We start from the raw sequence: 20046 nt of genomic DNA, 5'->3' as shown, positions 1-20046 counted from the left end.
AACAAGAATGGATTTCATGGGAGGATACCACAGTGCAAGCCACTGCTGTCCAAAAAAACATTGCTGCACGTTTACAGTTTGCACAAGAGCACCTGGATGTTCCACAGCAGTACTGGCAAAATATTCTGTGGACAGATGAAACCAAAGTTGAGTTGTTTGGAAGAAACACACAACACTATGTGTGGAGAAAAAGAGGCACAGCACACCAACATCAAAACCTCATCCCAACTGTGAAGTATGGTGGTGGGGGCATCATGGTTTGAGGCTGCTTTGCTGCGTCAGGGCCTGGACGGATTGCTATAATCGAAGGAAAAATAAATTCCCAAGTTTATCAAGACATTTTGTTGGAGAACTTAAGGCCATCTGTCCACCAGCTGAAGCTAAACGGAAGATGGGTGTTGCAACAGGACAACGACCCAAAGCATAGAAGTAAATCAACAACAGAATGGCTTAAACAGAAGAAAATACGCCTTCTGGAGTGGCCCAGTCAGAGTACTGACCTCAACCTGATTTAGATGAAAGATGTGGTATGACCTCAAGAAAGCGATTCACACCAGACATCCCAAGAATATTGCTGAACTGAAACAGTTCTGTAAAGAGGAATGGTCAAGAATTACTCCTGACCGTTGTGCACGTTTGATCTGAAACTACAGGAAACGTTTGGTTGAAGTTATTGCTGCCAAAGAAGGTTCAACCAGTTATTAAATCCAAGGGTTCACATACTTTTTCCACCTGCACTGTGAATGTTTACATGGTATGTTCAATAAAAACATGGTAACATTTAATTCTTTGTGTGTTATTAGTTTAAGAAGACTGTGATTGTCTATTGTTGTGACTTAGATGAAGATCAGATCACATTTTATGACCAATTTGTGCAGAAATCCGTATCATTCCAAACGGGTTCACATACTTTTTCTTGCAACTGTATATATTTGAAGTATGAGATTAAAGCCTTTGCGGCTGTCGGTTTGTACTTCTCAATGAATTACCAGGGCACTGTTGAGCGCTCTAGGTAGTGTAGTGATATAAATGTGTAGGTATTTAAAATATTGTGTTATATGTATGGCATGGTATATATGTGTTACATACAGGCATTCAAGATTACACATCAAAGGGTGTTTGTTGACCAAAGGGGTTAGTGGCCAAACACATATCAAAGGGACAGCTGAAGACCCTTAGATGTGTTAAACTTATGCAAGACTACCTGGGTGTGTGTGAGGTATGGCCTGCTAACCTCAAAGGATAAATTGCTTACATAGGTTAGTTAGTATTTATTGATGGTAATTAGACTTGAGGGGGTATTCATTCAGGGAAACATTTGGTAGACCTGGAAGAACCCCTCCCTCCAGTGTGAGACCAGTTTTTGAGACATTCAAGCTGCCATTCAGTCAGTCTTGTCTAGGGTTGTCCCAATACCGATACTAGTATCAGTATCGGGACCGATACCGAGCATTTGTGCGAGTACTTGTACTCGCACACGTGCTCCTGATGCCTGACCTGATACCTGGGATGAAAGAGAGAGAGAGGCAGCGTGTAACAGGAAGTCCACGGGCGGAGTCAGCGGGCGTAGCAAAGATCGGAGCAAAGACCGAGTCCTCACGCAAGTAAGCTGCCAGGGGTGCAGGGTGTACTTTGCCTTCCATTGTTTCCGCTCGCTCCCCTCTATTCCTGCACTTCTCCCCATCTATTGCCTTCCCCTAAGCACGGCATCTGTGCTCTGTTATCCATTAGCAGACTTGTAAAGATGGATGTCGGATCCCAGTTATTGGACTGCGGTTCAGAGGAGTAAAAAGGGGCTTTACTGCAACGATCAAAGAGGTAAACAGTCGTTTTTATTTCCCAACACTTCACATTTCTCCTACAAGTGTGTTTTTTTTTTTTTTAGCAAAACTGTGACAGCCAATCAGCTTCTAGCTTTCATTCTTCAAAGCCTGACTGAACAAAGCAGAAGCTAGCAGCTGATGGTTGCCTCCACATCTGCTCCACTGTGGAGAAATTATTGCTGTATCTCTGCATACACTTGAATAAAAACAGAACCATTCATGATGTAATTTTTATTAATAGTAAATATTATATAGTATTGATCATTTTTTTGGGGGGCTCACAAACACAATAAACGACACAATTTTTGGAATATTATAAAAGATGAGGGTGCATCGCGCAGCTACATCATCCATTGGCGTCACAGAGCAGTCACATTTGTTAACTACACCCTGAACTCGGCCACATTAGTCCAGCAGCAGACATCTTGTTACACCCAGCCCATATAGTTTGAACTGGGTGTAACAAGATGTCCGCTGCTGCTTTTATGGGACCGAGTGCAGGGTGTACCAAGATGGGCGCCGTAGGCAGCATAGTAAAATATTTTAGTTTTCTTTTTCCTCTCATGTAATTTAAGTGCCTGATGTCAGTGCCCAGCCACCTGTCAGTGCCCAGCCAGCCAGTGCACAGCCGTCAGTGCCCAGCCATCAATCAGTGCTAATCATTCAGTGGTCATCATCAGTCAGTGTCAACCGTCAGTGCCCATCTGTCAGTGCATGCCACCTATCAGTGCTCATCAGTGTCACCTATCAGTGCACTGCTCACCAATGCTGCATCAGTGCCACTTATCAGTGTTCATCAGTCAGTGCCAGCCATTAGTGCCAGGCATCAGTGTGTGCCACCTATCAGTGTCCATCAGTCAGTGCCCAGCCATCAGTGCCACCTTTTAGTGCCCATCAGTCAGTGCCATCTATAAGTGCCAGCCATTAATGCGTCACTGTCACATGACATTAAAAAAAGTATCGGTAATCGGTATCGGCTAGTACTTGAAAAAAAGTATCGGTACTTGTACTCAGTCCTAAAAAAGTGGTATCGGGACAACCCTAGTCTTGTCACTGAGAAATATGGCACAGGTCTAGGAAAAGATGAGACTTTGAATCACTCTGTTGGATTTGTATCGTCTGTGGAATTTATTCTGTATTGGAAGTCAATTAACCACTTCCCGCCCGGCCTATGGCCGATTTACGTCCGGGAAGTGGTTCTGAAATCCTGACAGGACGTCCATGGACGTCCTGCAGGATTTCATCCCGCGCGCGCCCGTGGTGACAGTCTGACACCCTGCATCTCCGATCTCAGTAAAGAGCCTCCGGCGGAGACTCTTTACCACGTGATCAGCCGTGTCCAATCACGGCTGATCACGATGTAAACAGGAAGAGCCGTTTACACGTCTGACAGACGCGAGTATAGGAGAGCCGATCGGCGGCTCTCCTGACAGGGGGATTCGCGCTGATTGTTTATCAGCGCAGCCCCCCCTCGGATCGCCACACTGGACCACCAGGGAAGCCCACCCTGGACCACCAGGGTGGGCCAAAAAAAAAAAAGGCATTGAAAAAAAAAAGCTTTTTAAAAAAAGATGCCAATCAGTGCCCACAAATGGGCACTGACTGGCAACATGGGTAGATCAGTGCTGCCCCACAATGTCCATCAGTGCCACCCCAAGTGTCCATCAGTGCCACCCTACAGTGTCCATCAGTGCCACCCCACAGTGCCCATCCATGCCCAGTGCCCACCTATCAGTGCCCATCTGTGCCATCCATAAGTATCCATCAGTGCCACCCATGAGTGCCCATCTGTGCCCCCTATGAGTGCCCAGTGCCGCCCATGAGTGCCCATCAGTGCTGCCCATGAGTGCCCATCAGTGCCGCCTATGTGTGCCCATCAGTGCCGCCTATATGTGCCCATCAGTGCCACCTATGTGTGCCCATCAGTGCCGCCTATGTGTGCCCATCAGTGCCGCATACCAGCACCGCCAATCAGTGCCACCTCATCTGTGCCCGTCAGTACTACCTCATCGATGTCCATCAGTGCCATCTCATCGGTGCCCATCAGTGCCGCCATATCAGTGCCCGTAATTGAAAGAGAAAACTTACTTATTTACAAAAAAATGAACAGAAAAAAATAAAAACGTATTTTTTTTTCAAAATTTTCAGTCTTTTTTTAGTTGTTGCGCAAAAAAAAAAAAAAATCGCAGAGGTGATCAAATACCACCAAAAGAAAGCTCTATTTGTGGGGAAAAAGGGACGCCAATTTTGTTTGGGAGCCACGTTGCACGACCGCGCAATTGCCATTCAAAGTGCGACAGTGCTGAAAGCTGAAAATTGGCTTGGGCGGGAAGGTGCGTAAGTGCCTGGTATGGAAGTGGTTAAATGCACCCTCTGGAGAGCCTGTGTGTTGCTGCGGAACAACAAATTTGTAGTCATCATACTAACATCTAAATATCAATTATCTAATCGGACTGGACACTACACATTTATATCACTACAGGTAGTTCATTGATGCTTCCTGCCAGTGTGTAACTGCCTGCTCGTATGAGGTACGAGCAGGCTGCTTACACTGACAGCCTGCAAGAGCCCTGCAATGCACCTGTGGTCTGCTAATCTCGGGTGCAATACTTTGCAGGCTCCTGGTAAACAAAATGATAAATGTACATTTTTTTACCTGCAAAAAAGATGTGCATGTACCTGTAGTTTTATTTTTTTACAAAGGTGAACTTATCCTTTAAGGCACAATCCGAGATTTAGTGTAAGATTTGTTTACACCAATACTGTGCTGCTCACTGTTCTTCATGTTGGAGGCTCTGAAATGCAGAAGCAAATGCCCTGCCTCTACCAAGATGGTCCCACCCACACAGAGGCATAGCACAAAACAAGGCATAGTAAGTCAGTAATGAGGACAGATCAGCTGCCTGCAGGAAGGCCGCAGGAAATGCTAATGACTAGTCCTTTGCTCTCTGCCTGGCTTTTTCTAGAGTTCAGTTCATCTTTAAGACTAGATTTTTTTTTTTCCATTCAAATTTAAGTTTATTTTCAATATAAGTAGAAGATACAATTACATTAAAATATCGGAAGGTATATCAATGGCATATAGAAATATAATCATTAAATTACAATTCATATCTAATATTCCTACCTCACTATCTGCCGTCTACACCTAACAAGTCCATAGACTCAGTATTATGTAAAATGAGAATGGAAATATAAATATGTAAAAAGACTTTAGTCATCTAAAATAATAATTTATATTCAATAAAAATGTCTTCATATATCATGGAATCCCTATACCTATCAATACCACCCAATATATTATAGGATATAATGCGTATACCAGATTAAATATTGGAATCTATTTAAAGGATAGATTTCTAGAACATTTCCACCTCTCTGACACCCCTAATGGGATCAATCTGTGTCTAAGAAGTAGAGCAATCCTTTCAATCCCACCTCCCTCCAAATATTAAAATTGGAACATTCTGGCATCCAAAAAAAAAAACATATTCCTAAAGTCTTAAACCAACCGAAATTCCCAAAAGGAAAAAGGGAATTCTACAATCATGTTCATATAAACATAACTTTTCAAAATAAAACATACCGAGGATGATTTATTCTAAAGATATCATCCTCGTAGAAAAAATAAAAATAAAATAAAAGAAGAATTAAAGATAAGAAGAAAGAAGAATGAAAGAAAGAAAGAAAGAAAGAAAGAAAGAAAGAGGAGTGAAAGAAACAAGAAGATAAAGAGAAAAAGTCAGCCCGCCCGCCAACAGTTCACTGCAATCTGAAGTCACAATTATCATCAGTATATTCATGGGGTATAAGATATCCCCATGTATTTCAACCAAGGTTCCCAAATGTCATGGAAATGAGTATATTTATCTAACATGGAACATACCCTCCTTTCTTGTTCCATAATCCATGTAACTTTTCTTTTCATGTATAAGATGGAAACAGTTGGTTTTTTCCATGCTGCTGCTATAGTGATTCTGGCACCTGTCATAATAAATAGGATGAGCTGTCTGGTGACCTTGGAAATCTGAGGTAACATCCCATTAAGTAAAGCAATTGTAGGAGACTGATGTAAGTTACAGCCCGTGACTCGTCTGACAATAGTAAACACCTTATTCCAGTATCCCCTTATCTTAGGACATTCCCACCATATATGTATCATAGATCCCAATTTAAGACTAGATTTTTAATACATAGTCTTGTTATGTGCCCTTTACTAGAAACCCATACTTCAGTGCCCCAAATGATGCCTGGATAGCTGAAATCACACATAATAAAAATACTGTTTATCTGCTTGCAGCCCTTTCAATTTTAACAGTGTGATTTATACTGTAATTGGTAGCTTATAACAATTCTCAGTAAGTACATTATAGTTTTTTACCTTCATCATGTAATTTTACTTCTTGCTTGTCTCCCAGCTGTTTGTGAGCAATCAAATCTATCAAGCACTGAAATTCTGTCTCTTGACACTCAGCAACACTATAACAGTTACCTTGCTGGCAAAAAGGAATGTGTAATGGAAAATAGGCAAGGGGTCAACGTCCTCAGAGGAAGTCGGAAGGACGAAACGTCAGGGCGTGACCTCACGACACACAGGAAGCAACACGTTCGGCGCTGCGTTCCATGTGCGCTCCAGTGAGTGGAGACAGAGCGGTGTGTGTTGGCGGTGGACGCTGACAGGCACAAGTGAAGTAACCCCACTGTCAGCCCTGGACTAGCCAGAGTGTTGACTTGTCTATTTACTATTATTTTAAGCGAATGCTGTTATTGTAAAGTGCACTGGCACAGCCTGTGTAATAAAGCCTTAAAACTATATCACACTATCAAGTCTTTTTGTGTATCCTGACACCTGGTGGTCACTAGGAACACAACACGCTGGTCAAGTGGCTGTTCTCTGGAGTTGGAGATGATCGGATGGTGTTAATATTCAGAGCCTGATTAATTCTACTTTCTGGTGAGTAGATCCCCTTGAGGGGAGACTGGCACGGGAGATGTTTGACGGGTGTATCTTTCACGTGTGATGTCACCAGCTGCGGACAGCTGAACATTTGTTTAGGAGACAGCTTTCCCACTGAACTTTGGCTCACCCTCTGACTTCTGGAGAACTTTCTTGCTTATATGTATTTTTACACAAAAGAGTGGTCACATTTAGAATATAAGTGACTACTAGCACTGCTGTATCATTTGATAAAGACTCTATGCGATTTTATAAATTTTTACTATATATAACCTTTGACTCTACCTGGAGGTTCTCCTGATCAGACTATTTCAGAGGCACTGAAAGCTGATGCAGGCATGTGGTGTGTGCACTTTATTCCTGTCAGCAGCCTTTTTGTTTGGCTTAAGGACCGCTGCATGCCTATTTATGTAGACAGAATGTCACGGCTGGGAAAATGAGCGTATAAACTGTATACCCCCTTTAATTTGCCGGGCAAGTATCGCAAGCTCCATGCCCGCGCCCGCGGGACCCGCGGACTCGATGTCCGCCGTTGTCCTGCAATCAGGTCACAGAGCTGAAAAACGGGGAGATGTTAGTGTAAACACAACATCTCCCCGTTCTACCTAGTGACATGTTACTGATCGTCTGTTCCCTGTCATCGGAAACATCGATCAGTGATGTGTCTCACGGCAAGCCACACCCCCTAACAGTTAGAAGCACTCCCTGGGTCACACTTAACCCCTTCAGCGTCCCCTACAGGTTAACCCTTTTCGCCAGTGTCCTTTTTACAGTAATCAGTGCATTTTTATATTACTGATCACTGTAAAAATTACAATGATCCCAAAATGGTGTCAAAAGTGTCCAATGTGTCCGCAATAATGTTGCAGTCACGATAAAAAAATGTGCTGATCACCGCCATTACTAGAAAAAAAAATATTAATAAAAATATAAGATACATATAAATAAATAAATAAATATATATAATTTATAAAAGAAAACGTTTCGGCCTAAACTGAGGAAAAAATATGTTTTTTAATATATTTTTGGGGGATATTTATTATAGCAAAAAGTAAAAAATATTGACTTTTTTTCCAAATTGACGCTCTATTTTTGTTTAATAGCGCAAAAAATAAAAACCGCAGAGGTGATCAAATACCACCAAAAGAAAGCTCTATTTGTGGGGAAAAAAGGACGTCAATTTTGTTTGGGAGCCACGTTGTACGACCGTGCAGTTGTCAGTTGTCAGTTAAAGCAACGCCGTGCCGAATCGCAAAAAGTGGCCAGCCTAATGGGGCTGGGTCTGGGGCTTATGTGGTTAAAGTGACAGAGTCACTTTGGGGGTGGCTTAAAGGCACAGTTCACCAAGTGTACCCAATCATACTGCACTCTATACGGCACTTGTTACTAGACGTTTCGTTCCGAATTCGGACAAATTTTTCATTATTTGGAAATTCGTATGCATCCAAATACAAAAGTAACGAATTTAAACAAATCCAAAAAAACGATTAAATTTGAAAAAGCGCGAACGAAATTCTAATCGAATTCTAATCGAATTTGAAAACAAATTCTAAAACAAATTAGAAAAAATAGAAATCGATTTTCTAAAAACATTGTCATTGGGACCTCTTGTCCTCTTGTTTGCTAGGACAGTGTCTATAGAGGGACTTACAGGCAAGCAGTTACTCCCTATGTGACAGTCCCATAGTTTCACATCGCCCCCTGTTGTCCAACACTCCAATAGCAACTGTCCTACCAACGCACATTTTTCCATACCACTCTCTTTAACCACTTCTATGTCCATTGGCACCTCAACCAATAGCTCAGAGTTGTCTGACAGTGCTCTACAGTGCTTCCCATACACTTTCTCATTACAGTTACCACTACTGTTATTTCCTGTCAAAGTGTCTCTGGGTAGCTCAAACTGCACCTCTGCGAGAGATGGACTGAATTCCCACTACTGCCACGTCGATTCCGAGCCCTTCTGTTACATGAGGTCTAGAGGGTGAGACAGTACGCGCACCATGTTCCAACCACTGCTCAGCCGTACCTCTGACCGCACCAGTAGGAACGTACTCCATCACATCAGCACACTGAGAGACTTCCACTATGTCTATTATTTCTAACAATTCTCCTGAGTGCCTTCTGCACACAACCGCCGCTGAAACACTCTCGAAGACAACTGTGAGACAACCTTACACAAAATTAACCAACAGTACAGCAACCAATTTTCATCAATACTGCCTAACAACGTCTGTACCACCTGTGTCCACCGGTTGGTACTACGCAGTATCACGTCACTCCTCTGCTGTGGATACATACAGGTGTACATCGGAAAGGTTTTCACCAATTGCAATAACATCTCAGTTATTTCTAGACATGCCACATCTAAACACAGAACTCTAGGAATTTTCCCTTAACTAACGATGTGAAGGGGCTCATTTGCTAAAGCGTGAGAGGCTGAGTCATTTAAAGAGACCTCTACCTCAGAGGCAACTGACAAAACTTGCGGCTTCCCCTGAGCACTGCAAATCGCATGTGTCACACTCATCCTCTCACTTTCAGCAACACTGAGCGATTCCAAATCACTATCCATTACCCCATCATCCTGAAGCTCAACATTCTTAATCTCTTTTGCTGTGGACAAAACTTCTGTTATGCATGCGCCCCCTTCAGATGCCTCCAACGAGAGAGGGTTAACTTCTGCAAAAGCCAAAGCACCTGTGTCTACCGGCCCTGCATTCTCTCCCTTTAGCACAGCAGAAATTGTGTCCACCTCACTGTTATCCACTGCAAACACATTTTTAAACACAGCAGGCTGCAATAACATAACTTCACCACTTTGCACAGGTGGCGCTTCATTAAACTCATGCAGACTTTTTCTGCCAGCAGTAACAGACCGTAGTAACCCATTATCACTAAAAGTAATTTTAAACATTTGAGTTTTACCATTTTCCTCATCACCAAGGTCAAGTACCCTCTTATCCATCAGCGCGGCACCACAGTTGCCAAGCAACCTCTGTCTCTGACACACAGAGCTCCCTGGAGGTTTCTAAGGACACCTCTGCAGCCTTATCTACCGTTGCTAAGGGAAATCGCATATCCTGCTTAGCGATCACCCCTACCTCATTACTACACATCACCATAAGTACATGTATCATCAACAACATCTTTAACATCAGTATTCATAAACATAGCAGTTTTATAATCTCTATCAGATTGACTTTTGTCAGAACGCATGGCAACCTGCATGCGACTCAGCACATCACTCTTCCTCTCCAAAGGAATTATTTTTCCCACTAGGGCGGCTTCACAGTTGTCTTGAGAAACCCCTTGCCTTACCAATACAGGCTCCTTGGCGGTTTCCCTTGGCAACTCCGCAGCAGCTGTCTCTATCGCTAGGGAACATGACACACCGACTGTTTTGGTCACCCCTAACACATCTCTCTCAACATTCTGCTGGACTACCTTAGGTGCACCATATTCCATGTGTCAATTTCAGACCTTGACCTTGCTGTAGGCAGGGCTTTAACCTGTGTCTCCCCACTGATCTGGGTAGCACACTGCAGCAAGTCCATTTTTACACCTTCTGCAGATCACCTCACTGGACACACTGCTACTTCACTTGGATCACAAACTGCAACAGTCTTACCATATCTTGAAGCAGGTAACTCAATCTTCATTTGAGGGCATTGTCTCTCAGTTGCATATTCACTGGTGAACTCCCCCTGGTGGCCACAGGATGAAATTACAGCAGGCATCTCCCACTGTTTAGCACCCCCTGCAGACACAACAGAAGACTTCATGCTGCCAGGGGTGACTGCAAACACATCTGAAAAGGAAACTGGGCCCACCGACAAAGAGTTCTGCTCAGCAACTTCACTTTTAATTGCACCCCAGAATCGAGGGCAAGAAAATTTGCCGTGCCCCAGCTGACCACATTTCAGGCATGGCGTTTGGCGACGTTCTCCTGTTGCTAAGGGAGATGACACTCTCCCAACACGCAGAATTTCACTTGCATCTGACACATTTTCTCCGGTTGCTAACGGAAACGGTGCTCTCCCAGCTGCACGTTGCTGGCTCTCCGACACACGTAGACTTCTCTTTCCATGAAGCGGCGTTGCTTTAAACTTGCCAGGACTCTCTGTAGGCAATATCTTTGTCTTGCGGTCCACTGACCTGACATCATAGGCGTTGCTATGGGCAACTGCACCCATCTGCTCACTCTTTACATTGATAGCTGGCCGGCCTGCACCAGCGTTGCTAGGGGCAACAGCATGCACTTCCCTTTTAACTTGGTTCAACGCAGCCAAGTGCATTTTGCACGAGTCTGGGGCTTGTTCTGTCGGTAACAACCCCTCCAGCCATAAAGTTCTGTCCCTCATTTCTGCCATCATTGCTTTCTGCTTGCGACTTGACCTTCCCATCGCTGCAAACAGGGCAATGGTTTATAACACAGTTCCTTTTTAACACAGGAAAATGTTGGTGCACTGTCTTCAAGATTTGCAAACAGCACACTTTCACATGTATTGTCCGTGCACAGCGATTTATTCGCACATAGCGATTTGTCCGCACACAGCGTTTGATTCGCACACAGCGACTATCTTCTTGAAGCACACAACTTATTTTCTTTTTGAAGCACACAACTTATTTTCTCACACAGAGAGAGCTTCTTGGACGCACACAGCATCAAGCTTCTTTTCTCACACAGAGACACCATCTGCAACATGCAATGCCTTTTGCCTGGCTGCACTTCCGCACACAGCCAACAGTTCCTGACGTGAACTCACTGTGGAGCAAGGACCCGGATTCCACCGTCTTGTGCCCGCATTCTCCACCACTTGTAAGATTGGGGGTTGTTAACTCTCGTGGTTTGCGTTTTTTCAGTGATTCACACCAGTCAGGAACTATGTTTTAAGGGCATGGTAGCCCATTTTTATTAAAAAGGCAAAAATAAAAAGTTCAATCAAAGGTTTCCCACGCAGGGGGTTCTTCTCCATCAAATGCAAACAGAAAATACTGGCCCACCTGGCTCTCTGTAGCAGTACTTCTGCACGTTATCCTGGTCACCCAGCGGATTCCTCAACATACACGGCTTCCCTAGAGCATCTATAGCTCTGCCTCTTGCAGTTACCAATTTTCTGTCTGTCTCCTACAGCCTCTCTGATTTCTGGAGACCTCCTGTCTCTTAGGCTGCTTTCACATTGAGGCGTGCAGCCGCGGTGACGGTATAGCCGCGCTATTTGTAGTGCGGCTATACCGTCGTATTTACCGCGATATTCGGGTGCTAGCGGTGAGGTTTTAACCCCCGCTAGCAGCCGAAAAAGGGTTAATACCGCCCGCGTTGCGGGCGGTATTACCGCGCTTTCCCATTGATTTCAATGGGAAGGCACGGTATAGGAGCGGTGAACACACCGCTCCTATACCGAGGTAAAGATGCGGCTAGCAGGACTTTTGGTGCGCTCCTGCTAGCGCACCGCTTCAATGTGAAAGCCTTCGGGCTTTCATATTGAACACTACAGGGCATGATTTTTCATGCGGTATAGCAGCGCTATTTTTAGCGCTGTACCGCATGAAAAACGCCCCAGTGTGCAAGGGGCCTTACAGGAGCTGTCTCCAACTGGGAGCCATGAGGTCTTAGCACACTCTCATTATAAGGGCTGTGCTCACCTGAGCACACACCCTACTGGTAATCACAAAGTCTGGATACAGGGTTGGAGATTCCGTCCCACCCCAGACACTGTGGAATCTCCAAACTACAGAGCCCCATGACAAAGTACCAAAAACCTGGAGAAAGCTGCACCAGCAGTCTTCTCCAGTCCAGATCTACGCTCTGTAGAGTTGCACCCAGCAAATGTGCATACCCTGGGGCAGATTCACGTAGAATCGCCTTACTCTGCGGCGGCGTAACGTATTACATTTACGTTACACCGCCGCAAGTTTTACGGGCAAGTGCTTGATTCACAAAGCACTTGCATGTAAAGTTGCGGCGGCGTAGCGTAAATCCGCCCGGCGCAAGCCCGCCTAATTCAAATGGGGCGGGGACCATTTAAAAATTTCCCGACGTGCATTGCGCTAAATGACATCGCAAGGACGTCATTGGCTTCAACGTTAACGTAAATGGCGTCCAGCGCCATTCACGGACGACTTACGCAAACGACATACTTAACATTGGCTAGACCACCTAGAGGGCAGGTTTAGTTTTACGCCGCGTATCTCTACGGAAACAACGTAAATTTACAGCGACGGGCAAAGCGTACGTTCGTGAATTGCCGTAACTAGTCATTTGCATATTCTACGCCGATCGCAATGGAATCGCCACCTAGCGGCCGGCCTAGAATTGCAACCTAAGATCCGACGGTGTAAGTCACTTACACCTGTCGGATCTTAGGGAGATCTATGCGTAACCTGATTCTATGAATCAGGCGCATAGATACGACCGTCGTATCTCAGAGATACGACGGCGTATCAGGAGATACGCCGTCTCATCTCTTTTGTGAATCTGCCCCCCTGTGTCCATTTAAACCCTATTTTTACTGGGACAGAGCCTCGCTCTGCCACAATATAAACCATCTTCTGAAATTTGAATTTGGTACAGAATGAATTAGAATAGAATATATTGTTTTTCTATGCTTTTCTTTTCTATTATTTTCTATTCTATTCTAATCTTTTCTATTGGAATTCAATTTCATTCTATACGAAATTCGAATTTCATAAGATGTAATATATTGAGATATATATATCTCTATATATCTCTATATATAAAATATTTTTTTTCTGTTCTGTGCTATTGATTTTCTATGCTATTTTTTTCTAATATTTTCAATTCTATTTTAATCTTTTCTATTCAAATTCGATTTCATTCTATACGAATTTAGAATTTCAGAAAATGGTTATATATAGTTTTGTTTAAATGTGGTAGCATTATTTTGAATTTGATAGTTTATTTTTAATTCGGTAGATTTGTTTTCGAATACGGTAGAATTATTTCGAATGCGGTAGAGTTTTTTCGAATGCGGTCAAATTTTTTCGAATACAAAATGAATCCCGAAAAACGAATGTAATGAATGCAACAAACTTAACTAAACAAATTTAGTTAAATAACGGATCGAAACAAAACAAAACACATTTTTTCATCCTGCACTTGTTTACTTGTTACAAACCCTGACTGCACCTATACCAACTCTATACTACATTATACCATACCTTTATAGCATCTGTACCACATCTACCTTGCACCTGTGTCCAGAATATACCATATGTGTACTGTAGCTACAGTATACTGCATACAAGTTAACTGGGAATGTTGGCAAATGCACCCATGCTTTTAAAGGGCCCCAATAATAGCCTGCAGAAGAACATCTCAGGTGGCTGCCCCTCCCATAATAACAATTCTGCAAGTCCCCTTTGTTCCCCTGCTTCCCCCCTCCTCCACCACCCTCCTTTTCTTTTGGACAGCAGACCCAGCTAGTCTAGGACTAGCTTTGCTGCCATAAATGTGCTCTAGCAGTATAGTTTCAGAACTTGGTAAATTAAACTTTACTACTGCTCACTGCAGCACTTGAGGTAGCCTTGCTACTATATATGCTGATCTGAATGCCAAATGTCTTCCTAATGCTTAGTACGCACTGTCAATCACTTTGTGTGCTAAATTGTGTTATTACCATGGTTTTTTTGTTTTAGTTTTTTAAAAAATCTGTTTATTGAAAATCTTCATGTACACAAACAACTTAAAACAGAAAACAAAAAACAAAAACAAAATAGAGTTTGTTACCCATGCAGGCGTGTGATAAAATCAAATTATCATACATAAAAGACAGCAGCTCCGGTAACACTTGGAGAAATATGGTGCCGCTCAGCTCTGTAAATTTACTTCTAAGGATGGCCCTGTCAGGGATAGGCAGCTGAAAACGTTACTCTAGAGAACATCCAGATTGTCCAAATGCTATTAGGCGGTTGTAGGTTCTGCTAACCACTTAGATCATACTCTTTCATTCTCAGCCAGGCAACCCTTGTTGGCATATATGTCTCTATATAATAAAAGGTTATTATTTATCAACTGCTTCCAAAAGGGAGTGGGTATAAGGCCTATTTTTTCCAGTGTAATGTTATAGCCTATCTGGCATAGAAAATAAGGAGACTAACCAGTGTTCTCTCCGCCACTGTAGGAATGATCTCCATGGTTGGAGCCAGGGGAGTTAATCGGCTTTTCCTCACTCGCGTAGCCCCCCCCGAGGATGCCCACACTGGACCACCAGGGATGCCACTAGACGACCAGGGATGCCCACCTCAGGTATGCCACCCTAGACCACCAGGGATGACAATCACAAATAATGGATGCCAATCATTGCCCACAATGGATGCCAATCAGTGCCCACAATGGGCATCACTGATTGGCAGGCATTGTTTGGCACTGATTGGCATCCATTAGTACAACACATTAGTACGTTAGTGCCACCTATAAGTGCCCATCCGTGCCACCTATCAGTGCCCATCCATGCCACCTATCAGTGCCCCTCCATGCCGCCTATCAGTGCCCATCCATGCCGCCTATCAGTGCCCATCCATGCCGCCTATCCGTGCCCATCCATGCAACCTATCCGTGCCCATCCATGCTACCTATGCATGCCCATCCGTGTCGCCTATCCGTGCCCATCCATGCCGCCTATCCGTGCCCATCCATGCCGCCTATCCGTGCCCATCCGTGCCGCCTATCAGTGCCCATCTGTGCCACCTATCAGTGCCACATATTAGTGCCCATCATCAGTGCCCATTAATGCCACCACATCAGTGCCACCTCATCGGTGCCCATCAGTGCCGCCTTATCAGTGCCTGTCAGTGCAGTACCATCAGTGCCTATCAGTAAAGGAGAAAACGTACTTATTTACAATGTTTTTTACAACTTTTTTTTTCTAAATTTTCGGTCATTTTTTTTTTTTTTTTTGCAGAAAATGAAAATCCCAGAGGTGATCAAATACCACCAAAAGAAAGCTCAATTTGTGGGAACAAAATGATAAAAATTGTGTTTGGGTACAGTGTAGCATGACCGCGCAATTTTCATTCAAAGTGCAACAGTGCTGAAAGCTAAAAATTGGTCTGGGCGGGAAGGTGTATAAGTGCCCTGTATGGAAGTGGTTAAAGGCCTCAGGGTACTATTTGCTATCACCTGGAAATGCATTTAACCTTGTATTTTGCTGTCACGTACCTGGTTATAGAGCCCAACGTGCAGGGAGCGGCCTCTTGTAAGCCTCCGACCCAAGACCTCCTGGTAGAATGGACAGAGGGTCAAGGGTCCGGAGGGACACAAGTGCCTGGTGGTAAAGCTGAGTAGTGGTCCAGGAACGGTAGCAGGTAGGTATGCTGGTTCAGGCAGGGCACTTAAGCAGCAGACAAGACGGTGGTATGGCACTTGCAGGTACAGGGATCAGGCAGGTAAGTAAGCCGGTCGGGTCACCGGTAAGTGGTTCAGGTAACAGGGAAAGTCCAGAGAATCATGGTAGTCCAAGCCGGGTCGGTAACACGGGCGGGCAGCGACAAGCCAGGGATTGAGCAGGAGCCGTAGTCAGATGAAGCCGGGGTCAAAGGCAGGTTGCAGACAAGGAAGGTCAAGGAAAGCCGGGTCAGGTAAACAGGTGAATCAATAGGTAGCAGATGCAGGTTCTCAGGTAAACGCTGTAGACTGGTCAGCAAGATGGTGAGGGACTGACCAGTTTAAATAGCGTTTCCTTGGCGCCAAACGCCGTCAGCGGGCGCGCGCACTCCCGCGCCGCGCGCACACGAACGCGTGCATGCGCGCCACTGAGCACGCGCTGGGGCTGAATTCCCCTGACATTGACAGGACTGCGGAATCTCCTTTCGTGACATTGCCCCCCCTCTACGGGCAGCCTCCGGTGTGCCCTTTTATAAGCTTGGATCAGTCTCTGGGCATGAATGTTGGCTTCTGGTTCCCAGGAATTTTCTTCCGGACCATAACCCTTCCACTTCACTAGGTATTGTACTTGGTTACGTCTCTTCCGACAATCTAGGATGGATTCCACCTCAAATTCCTCCTCGCCGTCGATAAGTACCGGCTCGGGGGGACCGACATTCCGGTCGGTGAAGGGATCCGGGATCGCAGGCTTGAGTAGTGCCACATGGAAAACTGGATGGATCCGGAAAGAAGCAGGTAGTTTTAACTCGTAGGCCACTTTGTTAATCCTCCTGAGAATCTGGAAAGGCCCCACAAACTTGGGACCAAGTTTCTTGGACGGGCAGGCTAGTTTTAGATTCAAAGTGGACAGCCAAACTTGGTCTCCTGGAGCCAGATCAAGTTCCCCCCTTCTCCTACTGTCGAACACCTCTTTATTATGTTCTTGGGCCTTTGCCATTGTCTCTTGGAGTAATTTGTTATTAGTGGCGAAAAAATCCAAGGTTTCTTGGGCAGCTGGTACTGAGCATTCCGGGATAGTGTTGGATAGGAAGAGAGGGTGGAAGCCATAATTAGCAAAAAATGGAGATTGGTTGGTGGCCGAATGGACCGAGTTGTTGTAGGCGAACTCTGCAAGAGGCAATAGAGAGGCCCAATCGTCCTGTGAAAAACTGGAGAAACATCGCAGATATTGCTCGAGCGTCTGATTGGTGCGCTCCGTTTGGCCATTGGTCTGCGGGTGGTACGCAGAAGAAAAGGAAAGATCAATCTTCAGTGCCCCGCACAGAGCCTTCCAAAACCTTGAGGTGAATTGCACCCCGTGGTCAGATACAATATTAGCAGGTATGCCATGAAGTCTCACAATCTCTCTTATGAAAATTTTTGCTGTTTCAGCCGCAGAAGGTGTCCCCAGCATTGGTAAGAAGTGCGCCATCTTTGAGAGCCTATCCACCACCACAAAGATAGTGGTATATTCTTCCGAAGGGGGTAGCTCAACAATGAAGTCCATTGAAATCCTCCTCCACGGTTTCTCTGGAACAGTCAGTGGTTTGAGTAAACCCCAAGCTTTGGTTCTGCTACCCTTATGCTGAATACAGGTGATACAGGATTCTACGTAATTTTTACATTCCTGAAGTAGTTGGGGCCACCAGAAGGTGCGCTGGAGGAGCTCAGCCGTCTTATGTATCCCAAAATGACCAGCTAGCTCATGGTCATGGCAGGACTTAAGAGCTGTTACTCGTAGCTATTGAGGGACAAAAATCTTGTCCTTGTTCCAGAGTAAGTCGTCCCTTAACTGTAGAGTAGGATCTGGAGCTAAGGAACTTCCTGAAGAAGCCTGCTTGATTTGAGAGAGAAGGTCTCCTTGTAACATGAGAAAATTTCCAGGAGTAAGGATGGTGTCTGAAGATGAAGGGACTTCAAGACCACTGAACATCCGGGAGAGAGCGTCGGGCTTGGTGTTTTTTGATCCAGGTCTGTAGGTTATATGGAACGAAAAACGGGTGAAGAACAATGCCCACCTGGCCTGGCGTGGCTTCAGTCTTTTGGCAACCTTTAAATACTCTAAGTTCTTATGATCCGTGAAGATCAGAATAGGGTGTGCAGCACCCTCCAGGAGGTAGCGCCATTCTTCGAGGGCTGCTTTGATTGCCAAAAGCTCCCTGTCCCCAACATCATAATTCCTCTCGGCTTCTGAAAGTTTGCGGGAAAAAAAAGCGACTGGATGTAGGAGAGATTTGGACCCCTGTCTCTGAGAGAGCACTGCCCCGACCGTCACTTCAGAGACATCTACTTCCAAGGTATAGGGTAGGACCGGATCAGGATGCTTCAGGATAGAGGCTGAAATAAACAGATCCTTCAAGGTGGCAAAAGCAGCTTGTGCCTCGGGAGACCACTGAAAACGGATGCCCTGTTTGGTTAAACTTGTGATAGGAGAGATTATTGAAGAGAAGCCCTTGATGAATTTACGATAAAAATTCGCAAATCCCATGAAGCGTTGGACTGCTTTTTTATCGGTGGGAGCAGGCCACTCTGTGATAGCAGTGACCTTTTGAGGATCCATCCTGACACCTTCGATTGAAATTATAAGACCCAGAAACTGAATACTTTCTTGTTCAAACTCGCATTTCTCGGCTTTAGCGTATAGGCTATGTTGACGGAGCCGAGCTAGAACTCTTTGGACATGCTTCCGATGATCTGGCAGGGAGGAAGAGAAGACCAGGATGTCGTCCAGATAGATAATGACGAATAGATCAAGGTAGTCTCTAAATATATCATTTACGAAATGTTGGAAGGTGGCTGGGGCGTTGCACAAACCGAAGGGCATAACTAAATATTCAAAGTGCCCGAATCTGGTGCGGAACGCTGTCTTCCACTCGTCTCCGTCTCTAATACGGACAAGGTTGTAGGCCCCGCAGAGATCGAGTTTGGTAAAGATGACGGCTGCTCCTAGTCTCTGGAATAATTCGGGGACAAGAGGAAGGGGATATCTGTTATTAATTGTGATCTTGTTCAAATCCCGATAGTCTACGCAGGGGCGTAGAGAATGGTCTTTCTTCTCCACAAAGAATATGCCGGCTCCCGCGGGGGATGTGGAAGGGCGTATGAAGCCTTTTTCAAGGTTTTCGTCGATATAGGATCTTAACGTGCCCAATTCCAGTTCTGTCAAGGGGAATATCCTACCGAACGGGATTTCTGCACCAGGTAAAAGTTCAATTGGGCAGTCGTAGGACCTGTGTGGAGGTAAGGTTTCTGACCCTTTTTTACTAAAAACATCCAGGAAACCATGATACGCCTCCGGAACCAGTTGACGGTTTCCAACTTCAGAGTCTAGACACATTAAGGGAGATGAGGTAACTGCAGACTCCTGGAGGCAATGTTGGCGGCAGTAAGAGGAAGGGAAGTTGATCTCCCCGGACTCCCAGTCAATCTGGGGATTATGAGTCTTTAACCAGGGCATTCCCAAGATAACAGGAAAGATAGGTGACACAATGATGTCAAAACAAAGAACTTCCCGATGGTTGTTAGCAATGAGCGTGTATAAGGGGGCAGTTTCCTGTGTGACAGGGCCGGATCTGATGGCCGATCCGTCGGCTAAATGAACGGTGAGTTCCGAGCGTCTAGGTCGAAGAGGAACTCCATGTCGGGCGGCAAAGGAAGCATCCATGAAGCCGCTGCAAGCGCCAGAATCAATAATCACGGGTACTCGGACGTCCCTTCCTGGGAGCTGCAGAGAGATTGAAATTACCAGGTGAGTATCATTATTACATAAAGTGGATGAAAGGGTAGAAGGCAGAACTGAACACTTACGGAACTTGACAGGGCAGGTGTTTACATAGTGCCCGGATCCTCCGCAATACAGACAGAGATTATTGCGTCGG

This window comes from Rana temporaria, chromosome 11 (genome assembly GCF_905171775.1).
Source record: "Rana temporaria chromosome 11, aRanTem1.1, whole genome shotgun sequence".
NCBI classification, from domain to species: domain Eukaryota; kingdom Metazoa; phylum Chordata; class Amphibia; order Anura; family Ranidae; genus Rana; species Rana temporaria.
Note: the sequence above shows the minus strand (reverse complement) of the source record.